Consider the following 25494-nt stretch of genomic DNA (forward strand, 5'->3'; position numbering starts at 1 on the left):
GTAAGCTATCAGCACAGTGATGAAGTGTTCATCTGTTAGTTTTCGTTGGGTCAAATGTGCCCTGAAACCTAGTGCCTTAAAGCAATTGATTGTTTCTCTCTTGATTCTGTGGATTGGTGGGACAGTTCTGACCTAGACAGAACAGACTCATTCATGTATTTGGTGATTGGCAGAATTTGGTTAAGGGGCCATTCATTTCCAGTTTTACTCAGCATACGTCTTTCAGAAATATGATCTTCCTTCCCCTCCCAGCTATTGTAGCCCAAAGTGGCCTCAATCTCATGGTTCTTTTGCCTCAACCTCCCAACTATTGGAATTACAGGCATATAACATCATGCCTGGTCTACAGTTCATTTTTTCTTGATTTCCCTGATGAACATAAACTTTTTGAACATTGCTATTTTCTCTTGATAGTCTTTCTCCTGCCCCCTGATTCCTGCAATACCACACGGCATCTTCTTCTGAGCCTTCTTCATTGAAGGTTGGTGATGGCTAAGGTTTGTTTCTGTTCATTTTCTCTGCTCATCCTACACCAACTATGAATGAGCTTAACCCACTCACTTGATTTGATTTGATTTTTATGTGTGTGATGTATGTACATGCTTGTTTAGGTATAAGTTTTGTGTGTACAAGTGTATAATATATGCATGGACATGGAAGTGAGAGGTCCATGCCAGTGTTTTCCTTGAGCATTCCCTACTTTAAACAAAAAAAGATTTATTATTTTTATTTTGTGGGTATGAGTGTGTGTATGTGTGTGTACCATGTAAATGTATTTGCCTGTGCTCACAGAGGCCAGAAGAGGGCATTGGATGCCCTAAAACTGGGGTTGTAGATGGTTGTAAGCTGCCATGTGAGGGCTAAGAACTAATCTAGGTTTTCTACAAGAGCAGCAAGTGCTTTTAAATGACTGGCTCATCTTTCTTGATTTTCATTTTATTTGTTTTGTTTTGTTGGAGATCATGTTTCTCAGTGAACCTGGACCATTCCACTTTGGCTAGGCTGGGTAGCCAGTAAGTTCCAGGGATCCGTCTCTTCCTGGTCCCCAGCTTTGAGGTTACAGATGCACACAGCTGTGCCTGGCTTCTATGTAGGTGATGGGGATCTGAGTTCAGGTAATTCAATTTTATAAAATAGGAATTTTACTGACTGAGATATCTTCCTAGCTCCCACTCCTAAGTTGTAATGACTTTATTTTCTGTTGACTGCCAGTTCTATAATTATCACAAGTTTCTCTCTTGAGTTTAAAACTGTCCAGGCAGCTTTACTGTGACATCCCACATAATCCTTAAACTCCTATATCTTCAGATCAGTAAATTAACATCTAATCAGGTTTTCAAACTAACTGGGAAATCTGGGAAAGCAGTTTATCTCCCTTAATTTCTACTCACTAAACCAGACCCATTTCCTCAGAACATCATCCTGATATTCCCCTGCTCTACGGTGGAACTGATTCCATATAGCCAGCACCTTCCAAGCTCTGGTATCAGCTAGCCCTTGTCCTGCAAGACTCAATAATGTGGATATTTTCCATACCTGGGATGAGCTGGTTCTATTACTTCAAATAATCTAGCCCAGAAAATCAGAGGCCCTTGATGAGGTTTTTATTTGCTGTCATTCTCCAGGGGACCAACCAGTCACCTATTAGCAAGTTCATCACATTCGATCTTTTGCTATAATGAATGTTTTCCAGTTTGTTCTTACCATTTTAAATATATATATATATATCTGTCTTCTTATCACCATCACCTAAGTCCTTGGTTCTCAACCTCTGAGTCACGACACCTTTGGGGGTTCAAATGACACTTTTGTAGGAGTTGCATATCAGATATCCTGAACATCAGATATTTGCATAATGATTCATCACAGCAACAAAATTACAATTATGAAGTAGCAATGGAAATAATTTTATGGTTGGGGTCACCACAACGGGAGGAACTGTGTTAAAGGTTTGTAGCACTAGGAAGGTTGAGAACTACTGCTCTAAGGGCTTATGGAATGTTAACTCACTATTATGCTATCACAGATAACAATGCTCTGTCCAGGAGATGTATTTCATTAAAATAAAACTATAGTAATTAGTCATGATATTAAAATGTGCCACTTAGCATGTGCCTCATTGGGAACTAGTGGGTGATAAAATGGTGAAATGGCTTAATTAAGATTGGTTTAGGGTACCAGATGGGAGATCTTGTTCTGTAGGGTTGTGATGTCGCTTCTCAGTATGTGACATATGCTTTGAGCCAATGACTCATGTATGGTGTGTTTCTTCCTGATATAGAATGTGTATGTGATTTAGAGACTGCCCTCCTCTCTTATTTCCAGGGAAGGAATGCTTCTATTTTGTCTCATTATTAACTGCAGTTGAAATGGTCACTTGGCTTCTTATAACACTGAACCAAGAAGCAGAGAGAATGACTGAAGCTGAGAATGACTGAATTATGATTGATCATAATTAAGGATTGGAAATTGGGTTGCTGCTACATAGGGAGGAGAATCACAAGGGAATTTTTCAGTGCTTCCATTTTTGATAGTAAAAGTCAAAAGTCCATAGTGTACAGGACTCCAAGGACTCAGTTTTCTGGAGTGAAAGAATGTATCACACTCACTTCCCAGGCCCTTGCCACCACTACCACTGCCAAAAGAACTGCAAATCAAATAGAGGGGGAAAACACAAAATGTGTTGTGGAAGAAAAAAGTGATAATTACCAATTGTCGTGTTCATTACAGAAGACAAGAATTGCAGGATCAGGAATAATTTATATACATAGATTAATGAACAGTCTTTCTATTGTTTTATATTATGTATATTTTAAATTAGTTTTAAGTGTGTGTGTGTGTGTGTGTGTGTGTGTGTGTGTGTGTGAACATGTTCAAGAAAGCCAGAGTTATCAGGTTCCCTTGGAGCTGGAGGTACCGACAGTTGTGAACTGCCTTAATTGAGTACTGGAGCCTCACCTCAGGTCCTCAGCAAGTGCAGCAAGTGCTCTTATCCACTGAGCCATCGCTCCAGCCCTCTTCCTATCATTTTATATAAGAAATATTGGTGATGATGACTTCATAATTTAATGTATATATCATTAAGCTACATGGGGCCACTGCTGGTATTTATAGGAGGGCTTCCACAACGCTGGGAGAACTTGGACTCAAGATGGAAAACTGAGGAACTAGGCATTCTTCTCTCACTTTCGTAGGAGGCTGATAAGTTTTACTTGTCTTATGTTTAGCAGAAGCAAGGGTTTGAGAAACATGAGTAATTGACTGTACTGGTCCTGCCTGTTTGCCCTCAGATCTGTTTCATACATTTCTCTGACTCTGTTCTGTGTCCTAAAGGCTGGCTCCCATGGGCTATATTCCCCAGCCTCCTAAGTAATCTGGCCTGGAACTGGACTTGGCATTGGTAGGTTAGAAGGTTGGCAAAAGAAATACGGTACTGTATTTTCCCACCTTCTCTCTGACATGGGCAGGTTTTCCAGATGTGGCTATAATGGCTAATTTAAGAGTAGCAGGGGGAGCTCTTATTTTTCTGATCTCAGGAGTTCTTCTCTGTGCTGTTTGGCTTCTTGATCCTCTCATTGTGCAATCAGCTCTGCATCAAATCTCTCAACTTAATGGAATCAGCAGAGGCGTTTCCTTTCTATTCACCTTCAGCAACCATTCTTCCAAGTATCGATAGATCACTGTTTTTTGTGGGTTTTTTTAAGGGTAAATTGTTATATGTCATTTTTATTTTTTATTGAAAAATAAAATCATTCATATTACATCTCAATTGCTATCCCATCCCGTGAGTTCTCCTATTCCTCCCTCCCTCCTGCTTTCACCCCATTCCCCTTCCCTATGACTGTGACTGATGGGGACCTCCTCTCTTTGAATATGATGCTAGGGTATCAAGTTCCTTCTTGGTAGTCTGCTATCCTTCCTCAGAGTGCCATCGGGCCTCAGATCGCTGGTTTTTTTTATTTTATTAATTTATTCATATTACATCTAAATTGTTAGCCCTTCCCTTGTATCCTCCCATTCTTCCCTCCCTCCCATTTTCCCCTTATTCCCCTCCCCTATGTCTGTGACTGAGGGGGATTTCCTCCCCTGTATATGCTCATAGGGTATCAAGTCTCTTTTTGGTAGCCTGCTACCCTTCCTCTGAGTGCCCGATCACTGTTTTTTTTAACATGAGCTAACCATCACACTTTCCCCAGTCCTCCTCCTCCTTAGTCCACATTTACAGTCTCTGCTTCTTTAGACTTCTTTTGTTATTTAGAATATCCATTGGAAATGTAGGGTCACAAATAATCCTAACTTAAAAACTAAACCACTTAACATTGCAATCTAGTAAACTTTTCTACTCAGTACCATGGGGGTATTTAGAATCTGAGTAGCTGGTGGCTAGGGAGATGGTTCAAGGGGGTAAAGCACTTGCCATGAAAGCATTAAAATTGAGGTTTGGCTCCTCAGCACCCACATAAATACCAAATCCACCTGCTATCCCAGGGCTCCCTCTGGAGCAAACTACCTAGGTTAGCTGAATTAGGGAGCTCCAGGTTCAAGCGCATAATCCTCCCCAAATATGTCGAAGAATGATTGAGGAAGATGGTTGGCATCAGTCTCTGTCCACTATATGTAAGGACACACCTGCACACCAACTGAGCAGCTGGAAAGGAAATCATTTAAACAACACCAGAGAGCCATCATTAATTTGTACCACTTTTCCTCATCTTTGTTGAAATGTAAAGATTATTAACATCAGTTTGTCTCCCTAACTTCAGTCTTTCTCTTTCTCCATTCACCAGAAACATTGTGAAATCAATACACAGATCAAATAGTTTTTCTGACAGTGCAATATCTGGATATTTAATTTTCTAAACTCAGAATTGTATGAAGAAGAAATATGCATTATCCATAATTCCATACCCCTCCCCTGTCAATGTTAGCAAATCAATGACTGTTCCTCTGGTGCTTTTGTATTTATTTTTAAAATAAACTTGGGATCCTACTGTCAATATTACTTTTTAGTAGAATTGTTATTAAGGTACCTGTAGGTTCATGTACAGATGTAAGAAACAAAGTAGAAGAGAGCCTGTGTGCACTTTACTCAGGTTCATCCAATGTGGATATTTTACAAAATCATAATGATGATATTGACTTTGATACAGTAGTCTCATTCAGAGTCCAGTTTTTTTCCTGTGTTTTTTTTTCTGTACAAATGTGTGTATGCGTACTACATCCTATGTGATTATATCACCACTGTGGTTTCATTTATCTACAACCATATCTACAGGAATCGCTTGTGAGGCCTTTTTTATAACTATTCTTACTTCGCCTCTCTGACTCAAGCTCTCTAAAATCTGACAATGCCTTTTCTGGCTTTTATTTCCAAACTGGTATCTCAACAAGTCATATGACTGGAATCACATGGTATATAACTTTTGGGGCGTGGCTTTTTAAAAACTCAGGTTGATTCCTTGGGCATTTCTTAACAATGTTTTATATGTCCATAGGTCCTTTTTTGCTTTTTAGTTGCTCAGTAGTCATTCAGAGCACAAATGCACTGTAGTTTGTTTATTGATTCACCTGACACAGAGGTGCTTATTCTAGCATTTGGTATTATTAATAAAGCTGCTATAACCATTGGTGCATAGGTTTCTCTGTGAATATAAGTTGCCATTTATCTTGGGTGAATGCCAAAAATGAAGTCGCTAGGAGGTATGGTAGCTGTGTATGTGTAATGTTTCCTTTTCCTTTTTAAAAAAATACAGTAATTGTCAAGCTCTTTTCAGAAGAGTTGTACCATTTTACACTCCCACCAGCAATATGAGTGATCCAGTTTCTCCATATCCTTATCCTTTTATTGTTACATGTGTATGTGTGTGTGTGTATATATATATATATATGTGTGTGTGTGTGTGTGTGTGTGTGTGTGTGTGTGTGCGTGCGTGTGTGTATATTTACTATATATATTTATATATTGCTATTTTAATATGTGTGTAGAATTACTTGATAATGACTTCTGTGGTGTGTGCATATGTATGATGGCTTGATATTAGGTAATTCTTGTTTTCCAAAATTGTTCCTTCCATTCCATTTTCTATATACTTAGATACACATTTTATAATAACCTTATCCCTATGTAGAAAAAGACATTTGTGGAACTTTGATAGGCATTGTACTAAAACCATACATCAATTTGAGAAGAACTGATATATTTAACATATTAAATCTTCTACTATATGAACATGACATACTTCTCCATTTATTTAAAATCATGTTTCATCAACCTTTTCTATTTTTCAGCATGTAAGTCCTGTGTATAAATTTTAGTCTCACTGAAGTATTTACTGTTCTTCTTGGCAATGATTTTCAGTGTTCATTGCTGGCATGTAGAAATACAACCGAAATTCACTGATTTCTTTTTTCTTTTGAGACAAGGTCTCTCTGTATATTCCTAGCTAAAAAAGAACCCACTATGTAGATCAGGCTGACCTTGAACTCATAGAGGTCTGCCTGATTCTACCTCCCAAGTGCTGGCATTAAAGTTGTGTGCCATCATATCCAGCTTCCTGTCTGTCTGTCTATCTATCTCATATAGAATCTTACTATATAGCCCAAATTCTCATGGAACTCACTCATGAACATGAAATCTTCCTGTCACTACCTTTCAAGTGCTAGGCCTACAGGTGTGTACCACCATACATGGCATTACAGTTGATTTTTACATGTCCATATTGAGTACTAAAAACTTACTGAATTCACTTATTATTTCCAGGACTTTATTCTTTTTCATTATTTGACAGATTCTTGGAAATTGATATATAGACAATCATGAAAAACATGGGACTGTTTTCTTTCTTCCCTAATTATTTAAATGAATTATACTTCATATTCTTACCTTATTGAGTTAGTAAGAACATCCAGCATTATGTTCAATTAGAATCATACGCATTGAGATCTTTGATTCATTCAGGATTCTAGTATGAAATATAATACTGGCTGTTGGAATTTTCTTTTCTTCTGTTTTGTTTTTGAGACACATTCTACAAAGTCTATGAAGTTCACCTTAATTTTGATTTTCTGAAGATGTTTCTTCGAGAATGTATGGAGAGCTTTTGTTTTCATATTCTCTCTCTCTGTATCAGTTAATTTGATCATGGACTTTTTTTCTCTTTACCTTGTTAGTATGATGAATTGTAACACTACTTTAATGTTAAAATGGATTTTTATACTTGGAATTAAGCACTTTTTTGTTCTGAAAAGTAAAGCTAGTATCTTGCTTGTATCTTGCAAGTGCTCTATTATTGAGCTATACATCCTTATACCCAAACCATACCACATTTATGTTCATATTATAATTCATATATGTATATATGAATTACACAATTCATTCTATATTCTGGCTACTAGGATTATGCGGAGAAACCTGTGTCTATATTAATGACACCTATTACTCTATAGTTGCCTATCTTTATTCTTGTGTGGTTTTGTTATTATAGTATTATTGACTTGTCAAATGAAGTTTTTCTCTTCTTGTATTCCTCTTTTCTAGAAGATGTTCTATAGGAATGACATTAACTCTTCTTTAAATGTTTGGTAGAATTCTCCAATACAAAGCATCAGGGTCAGAGATTTGACTTTGAGAGTTTTATAATTACAGATCCAGAAGACAGTTATCCTAGGATCCTGTCTGCAAGCATGGCAGAGCATCATTAATAGTGTCAGGGCTTGACTCTCTCCCATGGGGTGGGTCTCTCCCATTGGGCCAGTCATTTGATAGGCCATTCCCTCAATTTTTGCTTTACTTTTATCCCTACAATCCTTGTAGGTGAGACAAATTTTGGGTTGAAGGCCTTATAGGTGGGTTGGTATCCCCTTCCCTCCATTGGGAGTCCCACCTAGCTACACAATGTGGTGACTTCAGGCCCCATTTCCCCTAATACTAAGAGTCTTAGCTAGGGTCACCCCCATAGACTCCCAAGAGTGTCCTCTGTCCAGAGATGCTCCCCCTACAATTTCAGTTCCTTGTCCCAGTCACCACCCCCACTCTCGCACACCTGATCCCAGCACCTTTTACCCTCCCCACCCCCTCTCCCACCATGCTCCATCTTCTCATCTACTTCAGATGTGTATTTTATTTCCCCTACTTAGTGAAATTCAATCATGCTTCCTTGGGGCCTCTTTGTTATGTAACTTCTTTGGGTCTGTGGATTGTAGCATGGTTATCCTGTACTTTATCTGGCTAATATCCACTTAAAAGTAAGTACATACCATGTCTGTCTTTTTGGATCTGGGTTACATCAGTCAGGATGATATTTTCTAATTCTTATGAGAGATTTCATCCAGAAGCTGATGGAAACAGATGTTAGACCCACAGCCAAACAATAAGCTGAGCTTGAGGAGTCTTGTGTTAGAGTAGGAGGAAGGATTGAGAGAGCCTAATGGCTCAAGGACAGCGTAAGATCTACAGAGTCAAGTAGCAGGCCCATGGGGCCTCACAGAGACTAAACCACCAACCAAAGAGCATGCATTTGACTGGACCTCGGTCCCCTACACATATGTAGCAGATGTGCACTTGTTCTTTATGTGGGCCTCTTAACAATTGGAGTGGAGGCTGTCTCTGACTCTGTAGTCTACTTTTAGATCCCCTTTCCCTACTTGGGCTGCCTTGTCTGGTCTCAGTGGGAGAGGATGTGCTTAGTCCTACTGCAACTTGATGTGCCAGTGTGGGTTGGTACTTATAATGGGCCTCCTCTTCTCTGAGGTGAAGAACAAAAGATAATGGGAGAGGGCTGTGTGAGGGTGGGGCTAGGATGGGAGGAGAGAGCGGGCTTCACTCAGACTGTAAAGTGATCAAATAAATTAATGAAAAAATAAAATAAAATTACAGGTCCAGCTTTCTAAGCAGTTATGGGCATAACTGAATAATCTTTTTCATATTGAGCTAGGTGTGCTTGTTTATGTGTTGTAAGGAATTGGCCTCTTCCATATAAGTTAAATTACTGAAGGAAACCAAGGATGAAACTCAAACAGAAACCTGAAGCATAAACCATGGAGGAACACTGCTTGTGCTCAACACATTGGCTCATACAGAAATCATGGAAGAATACTGCTTATGCTCACCCAAGTGGCTTATACTTAGTTTTCTTAAATAGCTCAGGACTACCTACCTAGGGTAGTACCACTCACAGTAGGTGGGGCCCTCATATAACAATTAATAATAATAATTCCATACAAACATTTGCACAGGACAATCTGGCCTAATCAATTCCTCAATTGAAGCTCTCCTGTCTGATGACTATAGGCTGTGTCAAGTTGACAATTAAAGCTAGTTAAGATATGTTATATTAGATTTCCTGTATAATTTATCTTTTTATGACCTTTTACTTTCACCTACCTATGCAATGAATTTGAAGAAAGAAGAACATAAAAACATCACTATACCTGGACTGCATTTCTTTTTAATACTATCTAATCTTTGGCATATTTCTAGTCTTTAATATATTTCCATAATTTATATTTACAATAAATTTTTAATGTCTTAGCACTTAGTTATTTTATTTGTAGGTACATATTTTTGGAACAAGCTTTAGAATCTCATTTTGATTTACTGTGTGTTACAGACTTTCAATTGGGAGGCACAACACACACCTGCTTTCCCCAGCTAGGGAACTGATGACAGACTAAAGTCTGGATAACACCAAAGTCCAACTTGCTGAACCAATGAGTTTTATTGGGATTACTTACAGGAAGATGGTTCAGGGGTTACTTACCCAAGCAGGAATGACTCAAAGACAGCTGTATCACGAAGCTCACCCCAGCATGGGTGACAGGTCCCCAAAACTTGAAACCTGGAGCATACATCATACCTTACAGTCAGATTAACAGGATGCAAAGTGTCCCTTTCCAAGTGGCTCAGTTGATCAAACCTCCTCTAGTCTTTACTTCTAGCCTTCTCTTCTGGTTGCCAAACCTCTTCTAGTCTTCTCAGATGGTCTTTGTTTCTTCTACACAGTTGAGTTGGTCTCTACTTCTTCTTTATAGCTTGGCTCATTGGAGAGCGACCCCCAACAATCTTTACTGCTTATATATGCTTGGAGTGGTGGGGGTGAAAGAAGAGTTTAGTGAATCTGACTAATTTTAGGGACTTTCTAAAACTATTTTGAATTATTCACTTCCTGGCATTCACTTCCCTGCAGGAACTGTTTCCATCTCAAGAGGAGATTGAACTGCTACAGATTTACTTATAGAGTATCTAGGTGTATGTCCCTATACTTTTTATAGTGGTTTCTCCAATCAATAATGACACATGGTTTGTGGTTATCTACTGGCATCAACAGTTTATACTTTTTGGGGAGAATTTTACAGTGCTTATTCTTTTTTAAAAAAATTAATTATTTGTGAATTTCATATCGGACACCCAGTACCTCTCATCTCCCCATCACTTTGTATCTGCCCTTTGCCTTTGCAACATATCCCCCAAAATAACATAAGATAGAATAAAAAAAATCTTGTCATTTTCCCCCATATTTCTTTGGTTAGAAATGTCCATTGCAATGAGTCACTGGTCTCTTTTGAGACCCCTAGCTTCTGCTACACCATCTATACTGAATCCTCATTGGGACTTCTCTTGGATATCCTGTTGTTGCCCTTTGTCTTAGTGATCCTGTAGCTTTGGATTTGTAGGACTGACCCTTTCATGTGTCCTATCAGTTCAGATATGGGTAGATATTGGGGTGGGCCAACTCAAAGTCCTGAATCTGGGCCTGAGTTGGCCAGCCGACCAGATCTCTTACTCCTTCACCACAAGATAGACCTCTCCAGTATTACACCAGCTAGCCTAGCTAGCTCACCAAGTGCAGCAGCCAGCAAAGGGCAGGGTCATCTCTCCTGTCTTTGGGAGCGGGGGCGGGGGGGGAGGGGAGAGTATATCCATATCTTTGTCATGAGGGTCAGCTCTACTGTGCTACCCAGGTGAGGTGCAAGGCCTGATTTTCAGAGTGCTGCAGCTTGTGAGGAGCAAGGACAACTCTTCTGTTCTCATGGCCTCAGGGCTTGCTCTCCTGCCTGCTGCAGGCAGAGCGAGTTGGAGGAAGAGCATCTCTCTCTTGCCAAACCATCCACAACAGACTAAAGGCAGGGCCTGCTGACCTTCAGGGTTAGCTCAGCTATGTTTCCCAGGTGAGGGGTAGGGACAACTCTCTGGAGTGTGGTGGCCAGCAAGGGGGTGGGACCAACTCAGCAAAATGCCTCAGGTGGCAATCCAAACCAGGGATACCTGTATGGCCTTTGGTGGTAGCATGGGCCTAGGTATCAACACAGGCCCCAGCTGCCATAGGACCACTGATTCAGACATGGCCCCAGCAGCAGCATGGGCCCAGATGTCCCCATGGCCTCAGTTGGCAGCATAGGCCACTCAGATCAACATGACCCACATCAGCAGCATGGCTCTTAGATATTCACATGGTCTCCTGTGGCATCCCAGACCACTGATATCTGTTTGGCCTTTAGTGGTAACTTGGGACACAGACAATAGCATAGACCCCACATGCAGCAGGGTCATGCACCCACACATGGCCTTTAGTGGCAGCAGAGGTCTCTTCATATCTACCTGTTCCTCACTGCTATACAGTCTCCAGTTCCACTTTTCTCCACAGTGTATGAACCCCTGGGATTCACTTTCTGTTCCATCTCTCCACCGCATACTCCATCTTTCCCATCTCTTTATCACACATTCATCTATCATAATGGCAGGTGCTTGGGTATCTTTCTTGCTGCTACCACAGGCTGGTTGGCCAGGGGCAGGTGCTTGAGTGTCTTGTTTCCAGATTCACCAGGCCAAAGTAGTTGTAGTAGAGCACAAGGGTTGGGGGAACATTTTACTACTTTGAGTGAAGTGTAAACACTCCACTTGAGGCCCTTTATGACTTTTAAATATCATTGCTTTTAGCTTAACATAATGCTATATTTTTTATTGTCATCAACATATTCATTCAACTGAGAAAAGAAGACTGTATTTCAGTTGTTTTATATTCTTTCTATTCTTAAATGATATTTTTCGCTAGATGTTAAGCTGACAACTGACAATTCCTTTCATTTAACAGTTCTTTCTGGCCTTTATGGTTCTGAATGAGTAATTCCACATCATTCAAATTGATATTATTGTAAGGTGTCACCTTTTCCCTCCATGTCCTTAGTTTTCAGAAGTTTAGCTGTAACTGTAATTATCATGTCTCATGGCATATATTTCTTTAGAATTGTCCCATTTCTGTGTCTCTCTTTTGCCAATTTAGAGAGATTTCAGACATCGCTAAGAAGGCTTTGTGTACTGATTTATCTTTGAATTTCAGAATGTAGCATCAAGCTGAAATACAACTGGTGCCTTTTATATATTCACCGAATGAATATGTAGATAAATGTAGGAAGAGAGAAATGAATACAGAATTTTAGACACACTGAGATAGGAAAGACGTTTTCTTCAAGGCTGTCAAATACAAATAGCCCAAAGACTAAGAATGTAACATTTGTATAATTCCTGATTGTGTCACGGTTCTTCTTGCTAGAGGTAGTTTATTGTATATATGGGCAATAATATAAAGAAAAGAAAGAAAAAAAGAAATCACTACGTAGCAAGGCTATGCATGATCCTCATAGCTCAGCGTCTTGAGTCCTGGAATAAGAGGCATGTGTCACCATACTCTATTTTGATGTATTACTTGCTAAAATAAACTTTTCTCTTTTTTCTTTATATATAAAAAAATCTTTCAGTAGCAGTGATAAGTTGGGATTCCAGGAGCTGTCTTAGCTGTGTTTCTCTTAGTATTACCTTTGAATCTTAAGTGAAATGCAACTTCTGCAGAAGGTAATACTCTCTATTGTTTTTGATTATTTACATTTTTTCACACCTGAAGCATCTAATCTCATGCATCGGTCAAAGAGAGGAGTGAAAGCACTGACGGAGGCCATAAGAACCGCGGAAACTTTGAAAATCAAGGGAGAGTCCCAATTAAGATAGTGAGCATTCCCTGGAGACTGAAAATGCCAAGGCCCTACTTGTTACTAGGTGGTTCTGAAACAATCGGTGAATAAACATGGGTAAACCCCTTGACGTGCATTTGGCTATACTGATAATCTCAGATGCGCAGAAGGACAGCAGCCCTGCCACTGTTGTCTATCTAGCAGTTCCTCCTAGCTATAGATGACAAGACTGTGAAGCCATGCTTTGACTGCCCCTTTCAGCTTAGGCTAGAAGGATCAACACACTTGCATTTGGTTTCCAAACCAACAGAGAAGCAAAGTTGTGATTAATAGAATTTTCCTGAGGCAGAAGCAAGTTTACTGTGGTAGTTTGTTGGAAAAAAAAATATCTGCTCTGTGAAGAATGTATCACTTGGTTGTATATGTTTTATATTCTGTTTTCTTTTCTTTTTTACCTTTCTCTTTCTCCTCTTCCCTTTATCTCTTTGTCAAATAAAAGCTAGTTTCATACACAGAATACATCTAAAATATAAAGCTTTCTGTATTTTTTGAATTAGTATTAACCGTATAGTTAATCAAATTGTATTTAGAAAATACTTGCATAATCTTCAGTTAAATGAATTTGAACTAAAAGAAAAAACAAAGTAAATAATAAGTTAGATAATTTGTATGTTTTGGTTAAAAACTGCTTATTGGAATTTTCCTTAATCAGCAATTGAGTCCATAATAGATCGACTTACTATACTAGCTGGACCCAGCCTGAAACCTGTGGTCCTTTACCACCTGGGACTACTTAAACGGCCCTCATTCATGACCATTTTTTAAAATGATTTGGAGAAAATTTAACCAGTCTTCCTTCAGTAGTACAAAGATTCATGGTTGGGATCAGGGTTCATCCACAACATAAATTGCAGTGTAAAATGTTAGCCAACTTCGGAGAACATCCAAAGGACTTTTTATGTTCACCATAATTCTAGGTGAGAGAGCCAAGATAAAGAAAAGCTACAACCGCAGAAGATTGGGGTTATTTAGATTTGATATATTTAATGTTTAGAGAAAGAATGAGGTTATTCTGTCCCCATTAACTGGCCTTCAAAATTGATTGTTTGGTTAATATGCTTTTATATTTGGTTGGACTTCTGGCTTTGTCTGCCAAATGTTTCCTTGATATTATTTTGCTTTGTAAACTGGCCAGAAAGCTTTCTTTTGCTGCATCTATATTTTCTTCATAAACTTTATCCTTAGTGTAGTTGGGTTGGGTCAGTGATTTGCATCAGTAATTAAAACAGGAAATCACTTTTTCTTTCCTTTTATTTATTCGTTTGTTTAATTTTTCCTGCACTTGTATATACTCACTTATATCTGCATATTAGCCCAAGGGGCAGGTCCCACGAAAGACTTCACTTACCAGGAAACTGAGACAGAGGGGAGGACATCCTATTGGGACTCTAGATGAGAGAAGCATGGGAGAATGGCAAAGTAGAAGGATCCAGAGGGTCCTAGAAACCTACAAGTAGAACATTATGATAGGCAGATTTGAGCCCAGGGGTCCCGCTCAAACTAAGGCACCAGCCAAGGACAATACAGGCGGTAAACTTTAAACCCCTACCCAGATCTAGCCAATGGTCAGAACATTCTCCACAGTAGAGTGGAGAGTGGGATATGACTTTCTCACATACTCTGGTGCCTCACCTTTGACCATGTCCCCTGGAGGGGGAGACCTGGTGGCACTCAGAGGAAGGACAGCAGGTTACCAAGAAGAGACTTGATACCCTATGAACATATACAGGGGGAGGTAATCCCCCTCAGGAACAGTCATAGGGGAGGGGAATAAGGGGAAAATGGGAGGGAGGGAAGAATGGGAGGATACAAGGGATGGGATAACCATTGAGATGTAACAAGAATAAATTAATAAAGGAAAAAATAAATGTACACATGTGTTCATATGTGGAAGGATCCATGTGCTTGCTTGCATGTGCTTATGGAAGCCAAAGGACAACGTTCCATGACATTTCTCAGGCATTGTCAACCTTGTTGTTTTTTGAGGCCGTAAATCTCCACAAAGACTAGGCTGGCTGGTCAGCAATCTTCAGGGATCGATATACCTGTCTCTATCTACCCAGCATTGAGATTATAAACCCATGTTACTGTACCTGGCTTTTTCACATGGATTCTGGGCACTGACTCAGATCCTTGTGAGGACTGACTTCACTGACTAAACTGTATCTTCTAATCTTGATTTTTTGTTTGTTTGCTTGGTTTTTTTTAAAGGAAGCTTTTCACTATTTAGCTTAGCTTGGCTTTAAATGTAAGATTCTTTGACTCAGCCTCCATAGTGTTGGGATTACAGGTGTGCACCAACATGTCTGAGTCAAGGACTCATTTTTGTTTGTATGAGAAATTGTACTTGATGGGAGGAACAGGGTTATACCTCCCGAAGCAAGATGTGGTGGTACACACCTTTATTCCCAGCATTTGGGAGACAGAGATAGGTGGGTCTCTGTGAGTTCAGGGCCTGATCTACAAATTGAGTTCCAGGACAGCCAGAGCTACACAGAGTAACCCTATCTTGAAAGGCCAAACCAAATAATTATACTTTTACTTGATAATTTTTATAAATATCACTGAAGCTTATAGTTATTGTTTCAAGTAGAAACTTTTTCTTACAGGTCATCTTGTTTACTGGTTTTTAACATTATACTTGGAATTTAAAACTCAAAATTTCCTCCTCAGTTTGGCATCTGCTTCCTGCTGAGCCTGCTCCCTACTCTGATGTACAGCCATACTCAGGACAAATGGCTTGGACAGTCAGGAAGGGGCCCAAGTAGAAGATAGAGGCATCTGCAGAAGTAGAAGACAGAAGACATCTGTCTATGCCTTTTCTCAGGTCAGTGGAATGGCAGAACATCCAGAACCTAGAGCTGCCATGTGGCCTCTTGGACTGCTGCACAATGTCTAAAGTGTCAGGGCTTGCCTCCACCCCCTTCTATCCCTATCAGATGCCTGTATTGGAGCAATAGAGAGGGCCTACCAAGACTTTAGCTCACCTTCTTTATAGCCTCAGCACAAAAGAAGCCTCTGGGACTCCTTTCATGGTATGGGATCTGGGCTGGTACCCTGGCAAATGCAGTACCCTGACTTTGCAAAGCCTCATCAGAAAGGCCTGCTCTGCATGCAGTTCCTCCACAGCTCAGGGCAGGGGTATTCTGTAGCTCCGTATGTGTCCAGACCATGTCTGAGAGCATAGCTCAGCTTTCCTCATCTGCTAGCTGACAAATGTCAGGAGTTTGGCCTAGATGATGTGTTTCTCATTTTCGAATTAAAAACAATGGACATCTGGAAATAAATTTCCTACCTACTCTGAGGTCTTCAAATAATTTCTGTATGTATTGTTCTAGAAATTATAGGATTTAATTTATGTGTTTGATCAAATTTATGCTGGTAGATGGCATAATTATGAAGGCATTTGATCAAATATTATTATTTTCCAGGTAATTAACATGTGTTTCCACAAGTTTTTCATGACTGCTCAAAGAAATTATCATATTATATATGAAATTTGTTATATGTAACTTGGCCTATTTTTTTACTTTCTCTTCATCTTTACTCATTTGCATTGATATCTGTTGACTAGGTCATGTTGCTTTATTCACTGAGGTTTTATAAAGTGGTTTTACATTTGATATAGGAGGTCTTCTCAATATTATCAAATGCCATCTTTATTCCCCATTACTATGGTTATTTTTTTCTCTCATCTTATTGACCTTGCTTCATTCTTGCCTATATTAATAAAAATGAATAACTAAAATGCATTTCAATTTATATTATGATCATGTTAAATTCACAGCTAAGCATGAAGACAGCATATTTTGTAATTTTTGTTCTTTTAATTATTTTTTATTCATGAAAATTTTGGTATATTTATGTCAATACAATCTTACGCTTTTTCAATGCTATTGGTTCTAAAGTAAATGTTGCCCTTCCCACTATAAATTCCAGCTAGCTGCTTTATAAGGATAAGATACAAATTATTTATAGAACAAACTGTTTTATCTTTCTCAATATAGAGACTTCTATTATAAGAACTTGACTGATTCAGTGATAATCCATTTAACAAATGCCCTAATAATGGTGTTTAATTGTGGAGTAGTATACTAGGCTGAAATAGCTACCTGGCAGTTTGGCAGTCTCCGATTAGAGCCTTTTAAAGGTCCATGATCTTTAATTTATGTTTATCTACAGGCTACAAGAATGGCTATAAAAATATTAAAATTGACTGGCCCAATGTAGAAGGGTTTGAAAGAGTGTTTATATTTCTTGCTTTGTATTTTCATGTTTCTGATTTTAAATATCATATATGCATGACTTTTCCAATTTAAATTATATTTTTCAATAAAAATGCATCTTTAGAAATCATAGAAAACATGTATCGCATGCATAGCCATGCATCCCTGGTTCTGCCTCTTTCTAGTGCTTGGTCATTCTGGTAAAAGCAGACAATGGCAACTCTGCTGAATGGGAGGATCTGCGTTCTAATTTCACTTTTGCTTTGAATGTATTTCATGATAGTGAGAACATATTTTGTTACTAAATACTCAAATAAAAGGAAAAAAGAATGTTCAAGTGTGTTTTTATTTGTGTTCTGTTCTTATTTTTAATTTTAATAGGTCTAGTCACACTAAACTGCCTAGACTGGCCTTGAACTCATGGCTCCAGTAATCTACCTGCTTCATACATTCTTACTTTTATGTCTATAATGCTGCCTCCTTTTAGTGTTGCCATCCAAATGAGTTATTGACCATAAGAAAAACTACTGTGCAGGATTCCTAATTAGGAAGAAGTGTTCTTGATAAATAAAGACAATCAGATATTTCACCATAGGTCAGAAGTGGCGGCAGAAGCCTAATATCAAGGTTTAAAGGCCTAAAAGAAACAAAATTAAAGACATAAACAACAATAACCAAAAAAAGTAATTAAGAAAGGAAGGAAGGAAGAGATACAACCCTAGTATACTATATAGTCATAGTCAGTTTCAAAATTTAGAGTCCCATGATTGCAGTCAGCATGGAGATCCAAGTCAACCAAGACATGGAAAGAAGGTGAACACAAAACAAGTGTGCAAGGATATCTTGGCACTTGGGAACCAAGAAATACCACAAAGTCATGCCATGCAATAAAACCCAACACAAGAGATTTATTGGGAAGGAGGACAGAGTAGTGACTCTCTCTGAATGGGGAGAGAGACAGCAAAGGGCTGGACACAGAGGAGTGACTTTTATAGGGTTTTCGGAGCATGCCCAGTGAACTACTGGAAAAGTACAGTGCAGCCAGAAGTATTGTTTGGCCATTAATGGTTACTCATGGGAGGTGGGCAGGGATTTCCAAGCCCCAGAGCTCCAAGTCAAGCCAAGGGGATAGGGTGTTTTTCCATTGTCTCTGGTCTTATCTTGGGATCAAGTCAGGAGCAAGGTGTTTATCCCTCGTCCTTGGTACCTAGAGTGTGTATGGGTGGGCTAGAGCATCTTGTAGCCAAGGAAGAAAGGATACATGTCAGGTAATTTGCTGTGCAAGGAGGTTGTAGGCCTGAGCACATCCCCTTCCTATCTGTTTCCATTGGTCTGAAGCCTGCTTAGACTAACAGGCTATCATGTCAAGTGCATCTTTATATTACCTCATCTCTTAATTAAATGACCTTGAAGCATTGTCTTACAGTGTAAAGCACTTCCTGATGTGTCAATGTGTAGCACTACTTGATCACCAAAAAGGAGAAGTATGAAGGAAATCTCAAAGAGCAACCAAGAAAAACAAATGAAGTAATTACCATTCTTATTTCAGTTCCTCCCTGAAAGTTATACTAAAGTTCACACATTTTCTGCATATAAAATTTAAACATTTCAAACAAAGTGACATTTTAGAGTAAAGATGAGTTTTACTGTGTTCTTGGGCTGACAGCTAGTTGAAGATTTAGATAATAGCACTAGAATAAAGAAAGAATTTTCTGTTCTTTTACCCTTTTTTTTCCATTCTTCTCTTTGCCATTTTCTCTTCCTCTTTCTTCCCCTGTCCTCCTCCTCCTCCTGTTCCTCCTCCTCTTCCTCCTCTTGTTTCTTCCTTTGGAGACAGGATCTCTTTATGTAGCTGAGGCTGGTATTAGTCTCATGATAATCCTGCCTCAATCTTCCTAGTTCAAGTACTTATAAACATGTATCCCAAACTCTGAGTGGTTCAACCATTTTTAATCAAGCAAAGATGGACCTCTGATTTAGTTTTCTTGTGTGTATACAGGTTGCATTGGTAGTACCAAGAAATCCTTTCACTTCAAAATCTTATTTTGTGGTTTGGAAGTGTAGTTCATTAGCAGGTCATTTGTCTTACATGTACACAGCCCTGGATTCCATTCCAAGCACACACACACACACACACACACACACACACACACACACACACACACACACACACAGACACACACACGACCTTATTTTTAGCAATAGAACTGAAGTACTGTGTTCCTCACGGAAAAAGTAACTGATGATTACAAGCTGTGCAAACTCAGAGAATCAGTCTTTGTAACTATCTAGTGCTTCCAGCCTTTGCTGAAAGGGAAAATTTGCTTTAAAGAATAAAGAGCAATGCAATTAACTCTGCAAGAGCCAGTATTTTAATGCCTTCTTCACAATGGTTAAAACACAGTGTGAAAATTTAAAGTCTCAAAAGAAATATCAAAATTGTAAAGCAGTTTTATGTTATCGTGTTTTTTCCTCCATTTTCAAATTGTTTGCAAGAGGCTTATATTTTATAATGAAATCAATAAATTTAAATGTTAAACTACGTAAAAATTCCCTAGAATGGGCCTCAAGAAGTGTGTATCTTGGTTACTAAAAGAAATACAGAAATCTTCCCTGAAGGAGGTGAGAACTGTAAATGTGTGCTTTGATGCCCACCCTTTTGTAAAAATAAGGGATGTCCTGTACACTATCCGTAGACAGTTGTCCAGAAAACATAATGAAGACAAAGCTTTCCCAAACAAGCTCTGCACTCTGCTTGCCTATTTCCCTGTTGCCACTTTCAAACATCTACATAGTGCAAAGAGGTGAAAACCATGCACGCACAAAGCAGGGCTTCCTGGTGCCATAAGAGAGCTCATCCACCCACATATACTCATGTGGGAAGATAGAAGTTTTAATTCAGAAGACCTATGCATACAAGGCTTGTAGTCAGAAATGTCAGTTTTAGACAAGGCATGGTGACTCACACTTATAATCACAGCCCTGAGGAGGCTAAGACAGGAAGCAGCCTGGGAGATACAGTGAAATCCTCTCTTAAAAAAATAAGAAAAAGAAAGGAGATGCTAGTTTTAGGAAGACAGCAGACAATAGAAAACTGAGTTTTATTTTCAAATTTTAATTTAATTTACTAATAGTTTAAGATTATATATATTATATAGTTTGGGATTGTAATTAGGAGAATGAAACTGTTCATATTGCAAACTTTCACATGATTACTATGGAAAATGGTGGAGATGCTTTGGAGGGAGACTGAAACACAAAAAGTGTGCTATTATCCTGCATTAACCTTGATGAAATAATGGTGTGAACCTTGTAAGGGTAAGCCTCACATATTTGTGGAGGCAAGAGAGTCATGGAGCATCAAGGGTGTGACAGCCTGGATTGTGGACTACATCCTACACAGTATTTGATTACTTTGCTCCAAGTTAAGGAAGCTTTCAGATGCCTAATAAGTTTAGAACATATATGATGCTGCTGGTAGTTTTTTCCTCCTTTATTAATTTATTCTTGTTACATCTCAATGGTTATCCCATCCCTTGTATCCTCCCATTCTTCCCTCCCTCCCATTTTCCCCTTATTCCCCTCCCCTATGACTGTTCCTGAGGGGGATTACCTCTCCCTGTATATGTTCATAGGGTATCAAGTCTCTTCTTGGTAACCTGCTGTCCTTCCTCTGAGTGCCACCAGGTCTCCCCCTCCAGGGGACATGGTCAAAAGTGAGGCACCAGAGTATGTGAGAAAGTAATATCCCACTCTCCACTCTACTGTGGAGAATGTTCTGACCATTGGCTAGATCTGGGTAGGCGTTTAAGGTTTACCGCCTGTATTGTCCTTGGCTGGTGCCTTAGTTTGAGCAGGACCCCTGGGCTCAAATCTGCCTATCATAATGTTCTACTTGTAGGCTTCTAGTTTTTAGGAAGGAAAGTGTAGAAAATGAAAGTGGTGAAAGTCACATAGCTAGAATGAACTTCAAAGGCCTATTCCCATATAAACCCAAGCTTTAACTTAAACTCTTCCACTGGTTAGTTGTGCTTTGTTGATATTGGCTGGTTTGTTGGGTTTTATTTTTTGACTAAAGTTAGGATTTTTCTCAGAGGAGGAAATCACATTTCAGAAAATGCTACCATCAGATTGGTATATACGCAAGTCTGCTGGGTATTTTCTGGATTACTGGTTGATGTGCTAGGATCCAGAACTCTGTGAGCAGTGCAATCCCTGGGCAGGTGGGGAAGTTTCTTAAGTTCAGCAAACTATGGAACAAGCCACATAGACAGGGCTCCTCCCCGGTCTCTGCTTCAGTTCCTGCCTCCAGGCTTCGCTTCAAGATGGACTTTGAGCTGGAAGATGAAATGCGCCTTGGTTGTCTATTGACTACATCTGAAACTCAAACTCAAAACTTGAGGGCACATCATTTTGTGAGGATTGTTTTGCTTGGCTGGAAGTAGGTGGATTCACTTCTACTCTGGATCTTTGAGGTAGGAAGACACGTGTTTTTGATCTTGAGAAAAGAAGAAGCACCTTTAATCTGGGCCACACTTTCTACTGGAAGCCTATATAAGGACATGAAAGACAGAGACTTTTGTTCTCTGCCTGCTTGCCTTTGCCTTGCTAGCAAGCCGGTTCCCTCACTGGTATTAGAGCCTACTTCTTTAGGATTCTAGTATATATTGAAGACCTGCTGAGAAATCAAGCTTATGCTCTCAACTACTAGATTTTTGGTTTTTTTTTTTTCACAGCCAGCCATTGTTGAATTAGCTGTTATTCCTTTATTCAAAATTTTCTTTCATTCCTTTAATCTATTACTTTTGACAGCTGCATGTGAGTCTGACCACTTCCACACTTAAACACAGCTTACTCAAGATATCACTGCTCAGGTACCAAGATATGCTCAAGAGACAGTTACTGGCCTCTTCAGAACAGTTATGGGGCAAACCTGTAGCCTCCATGGAGCAAAAAGTCTATAGACCTATGCTTATTTCTTTTTGTGATTATTAAACTACCAGCAGAAGCTGTTAAATGTGAATGCTTTTTCATGTCATTGGGCTAGAGACTGTAAAAGTCTCCCTGAATCCCTGCTGTGCATCCCACATCTATCTCCTTTGAGCATATCTAAGAGATCTTACTAGCTAATGAGCCCTGTGCTCCTTTTACTTCCTAATAAAAGAATCTTATTAGTGACATTGTCCTTGTTAGAAAAATAAAGCTACATAAATTTAATCCCTAATCCAGAGCTAAGTATGTCTAAGATGCTTATCTTTATAGCAATTAGTACCTTCTCAAGGTGAGGAAGCCATACTCTGGTTCATGTTTACTTCCCTCTCTTCCTTTATCCTTCCTTTCCTTTCTAAGAAATAGTTGCCATGGAAATAAAATCAACATCCTTATATAAAATCAATAAAATTAATATTTTAGGGTAGATTTATATTTACAGATTCATTGCACAGATAGTACAAAAAGTCCCTGTCCACTTACCTAGCTTTTCCTAGTACTATTGTCCATTAGTATAGTGAGTTTATCATAAATAATGAACCAGTACTGATACATTCACATTAACTAAAGTCAGAATTGATTCGGAGTCTTTTTAGCTTTTCCCCAAATGCCTTTTTTTGTTCTAGTTTTCGTCCATGACATCCCATTACATAGTCCTTAGGTCTGTTAAGATTGTGCTTGGCTGAGACACTTCAGATTTGCCTGGTTTTTGGTGACCTTGATATTCATGAAGAATCCTTGTCATGTTTTATAGAATATCTATCAATTAAGTTCTATATAATATTGTTCCCATGACTACATAGTGGTTATGGAATTTAGGGGAATAAAGCACACTTATGACTATGGCATGACTTAACATTGTTGGTATTAAAATTATCTTGCTGCAATAATATTTGTCATCTCTCTCTCTCTCTCTCTCTCTCTCTCTCTCTCTCTCTCTCTCTCTCTCTCTCTCTCTCTCTCTCCCTCTCTTTGGTCCCTCTTTACATGGAAGATCTTAGAAGCAAGTTCTCAGCTTCAAGCCATACTGAAGGGATAAATGGTTAAACTCTACTTCTGTAAGGAGTGTCTACATAGACAATTTGGACTTCTGCAGTCCAGGAGATTTGTCTATTTGTCCTCATTTATTCATTCACTTATTTACATCAATGTTGATTTACAGATATCTATTTTGTACTTTGGCTTATAATCTAATACTGCTTCATTTATTTCATTGCTCAGTTGTTCTAGGTTTTAACCATTAATATCTCTTTTGGCCAGTTACTGCCTATATTTCTATAGTCACTTTTGTATTACTGTGACTAATTGTGTAGCATAAACAACTGAAAAGAAAGATTAATTTAGCTTTTCAAAAGTTTCAGTCAATTATAACACGGAAGGCAGAGCATAGCAGCTCATATAAAGGTGACCAAGAATAAAAGATCAAAGATTCCTTTTTTAAAGAGTGCTTTCTTCATCTTTCCTTTTATCCTATCAAAACCCCTAGCCTATGGAATTGGGCTTTCCCTTTCTCCCTTGGTTAACTTTGTCTGAAAATGCCTACACAAATTCACTCAAAGTACAGTACTCAATCCTAGGATTTTCTCCAAATGAATTAACAATCAGGACTCATTATCATGGTTGATTTGTTGTTGTTGTTGTTGTTGTTAGCCCTCATTTACCTTTCGAGAGCCACAAGATCTTCCTGTACTCATTTCTCTTCCAGTCCCGGAATCAGCTATTTTTTCAAGAAGCCTTAGTATTAGAAATCAAGGAATGCCAATGGTCAGAACATTCTCCACAGTTGAGTGGAGAGTGGGATACGACTTTCTCACGTACTCTGGTGCCTCACATTTGACCATGTCCCCTGGAGGGGGAGACCTGGTGGCACTCAGAGGAAGGACAGCAGGTTACCAAGAAGAGACTTGATACCCTATGAGCATATACAGGGGGAGGTAATCCCCCTCAGGAACAGTCATAGGGGAGGGGAATAAGGGGAAAATGGGAGGGAGGGAAGAATGGGAGGATACAAGGGATGGGATAACCATTGAGATGTAACAAGAATAAATTAATAAAAAAATGTAAAAAAAAAAAAGAAATCATTGCTTTCTTCTAACTTGACAGAATAGGAGGACACACACACACACACACACACACACACACACACACACACATACACACACACACACACACACACACACACACACACACATACACACCTGTGCACATATATATATATGTGCAATGGCTATTCTTGGTTGCCAGCTTTACTACACTTGAAACAAAAATAACCATTTCTGATAGATTTTTGCTTAGTCTGAAGTGGGTGGATCCACTTCTAGTCTGGATCTTTGAGGTAGGAAGACACATTCCTTTGATCCTGATCTTGAGGTGGTAAGATACACCTTTAATCTGAGCCACATCTTCTATTGGAATCCTATATAAAGACATGAAAGACAGAAGCTTTTGCTCTTTGCCTGCTTGGCCTTGTCTTACTAGTAAGTCCATTACATCACTGGCATTTGAGTCTACCTCTTTGGTATTCTGACGTATACTGAAGACCAAGCGAGACATCCAGCCTTATAGATCGAACAACTACTGGATTCTTGGATTTTGTTTTCACAGCTAGCCATTGTTGGATTACTTGGAGTGCTTGGGTTACTTGGCCTTTAAGTCATTCAAATAAATTTTTCCTTTTTAAAATTTATTGATTTTTATTTTATGTACATTGGTGTTTTGTCTACATGTAGGTCTGTATGAGGGTATTGGATGCCTGGAACTGGAGTAACAGACAATTGTGGAATGCCATGTAGGTGCTGAGAACTGAACCCAGGACCTCTGGAAGAACAGAGTGGCTCTTAACTGGTAAGCCATCGCTACAGCCCCATAAATCCCATATATAATGTATATAATATTTTAGAAGTTCTGTTAATCTAGAGAAGCCTGAATATAAGCACATATATGTATATGTAACTCTTCACAGCTATATTAAGCTATATGTTCTCATTCTTCTATCCTTCACAATGGATTATTCTATTTCCTTTTTCTTGCTTATCTGTAAACCCTTATTCCAGTAGTGAGAAACCTAGCTTTCACTGGTTACCAACCATTTACTTAATTGTTTAATTTGATATGCATATATAGGGATCTCAGACTTATTATGCCATTCTTCCTGGGGAAGGAGGAACCCATCATTTAGAGAATAGTTTTTATGTTTTTAGGCACAAAATTTTCTCCTTTCCAAAATTATATAGGTCAGCATCTTACTCCTATACTC

Source organism: Acomys minous (genome assembly GCF_964271855.1).
Source record: "Acomys minous genome assembly, chromosome: 7".
Taxonomy (NCBI): Eukaryota; Metazoa; Chordata; class Mammalia; order Rodentia; family Muridae; genus Acomys; species Acomys minous.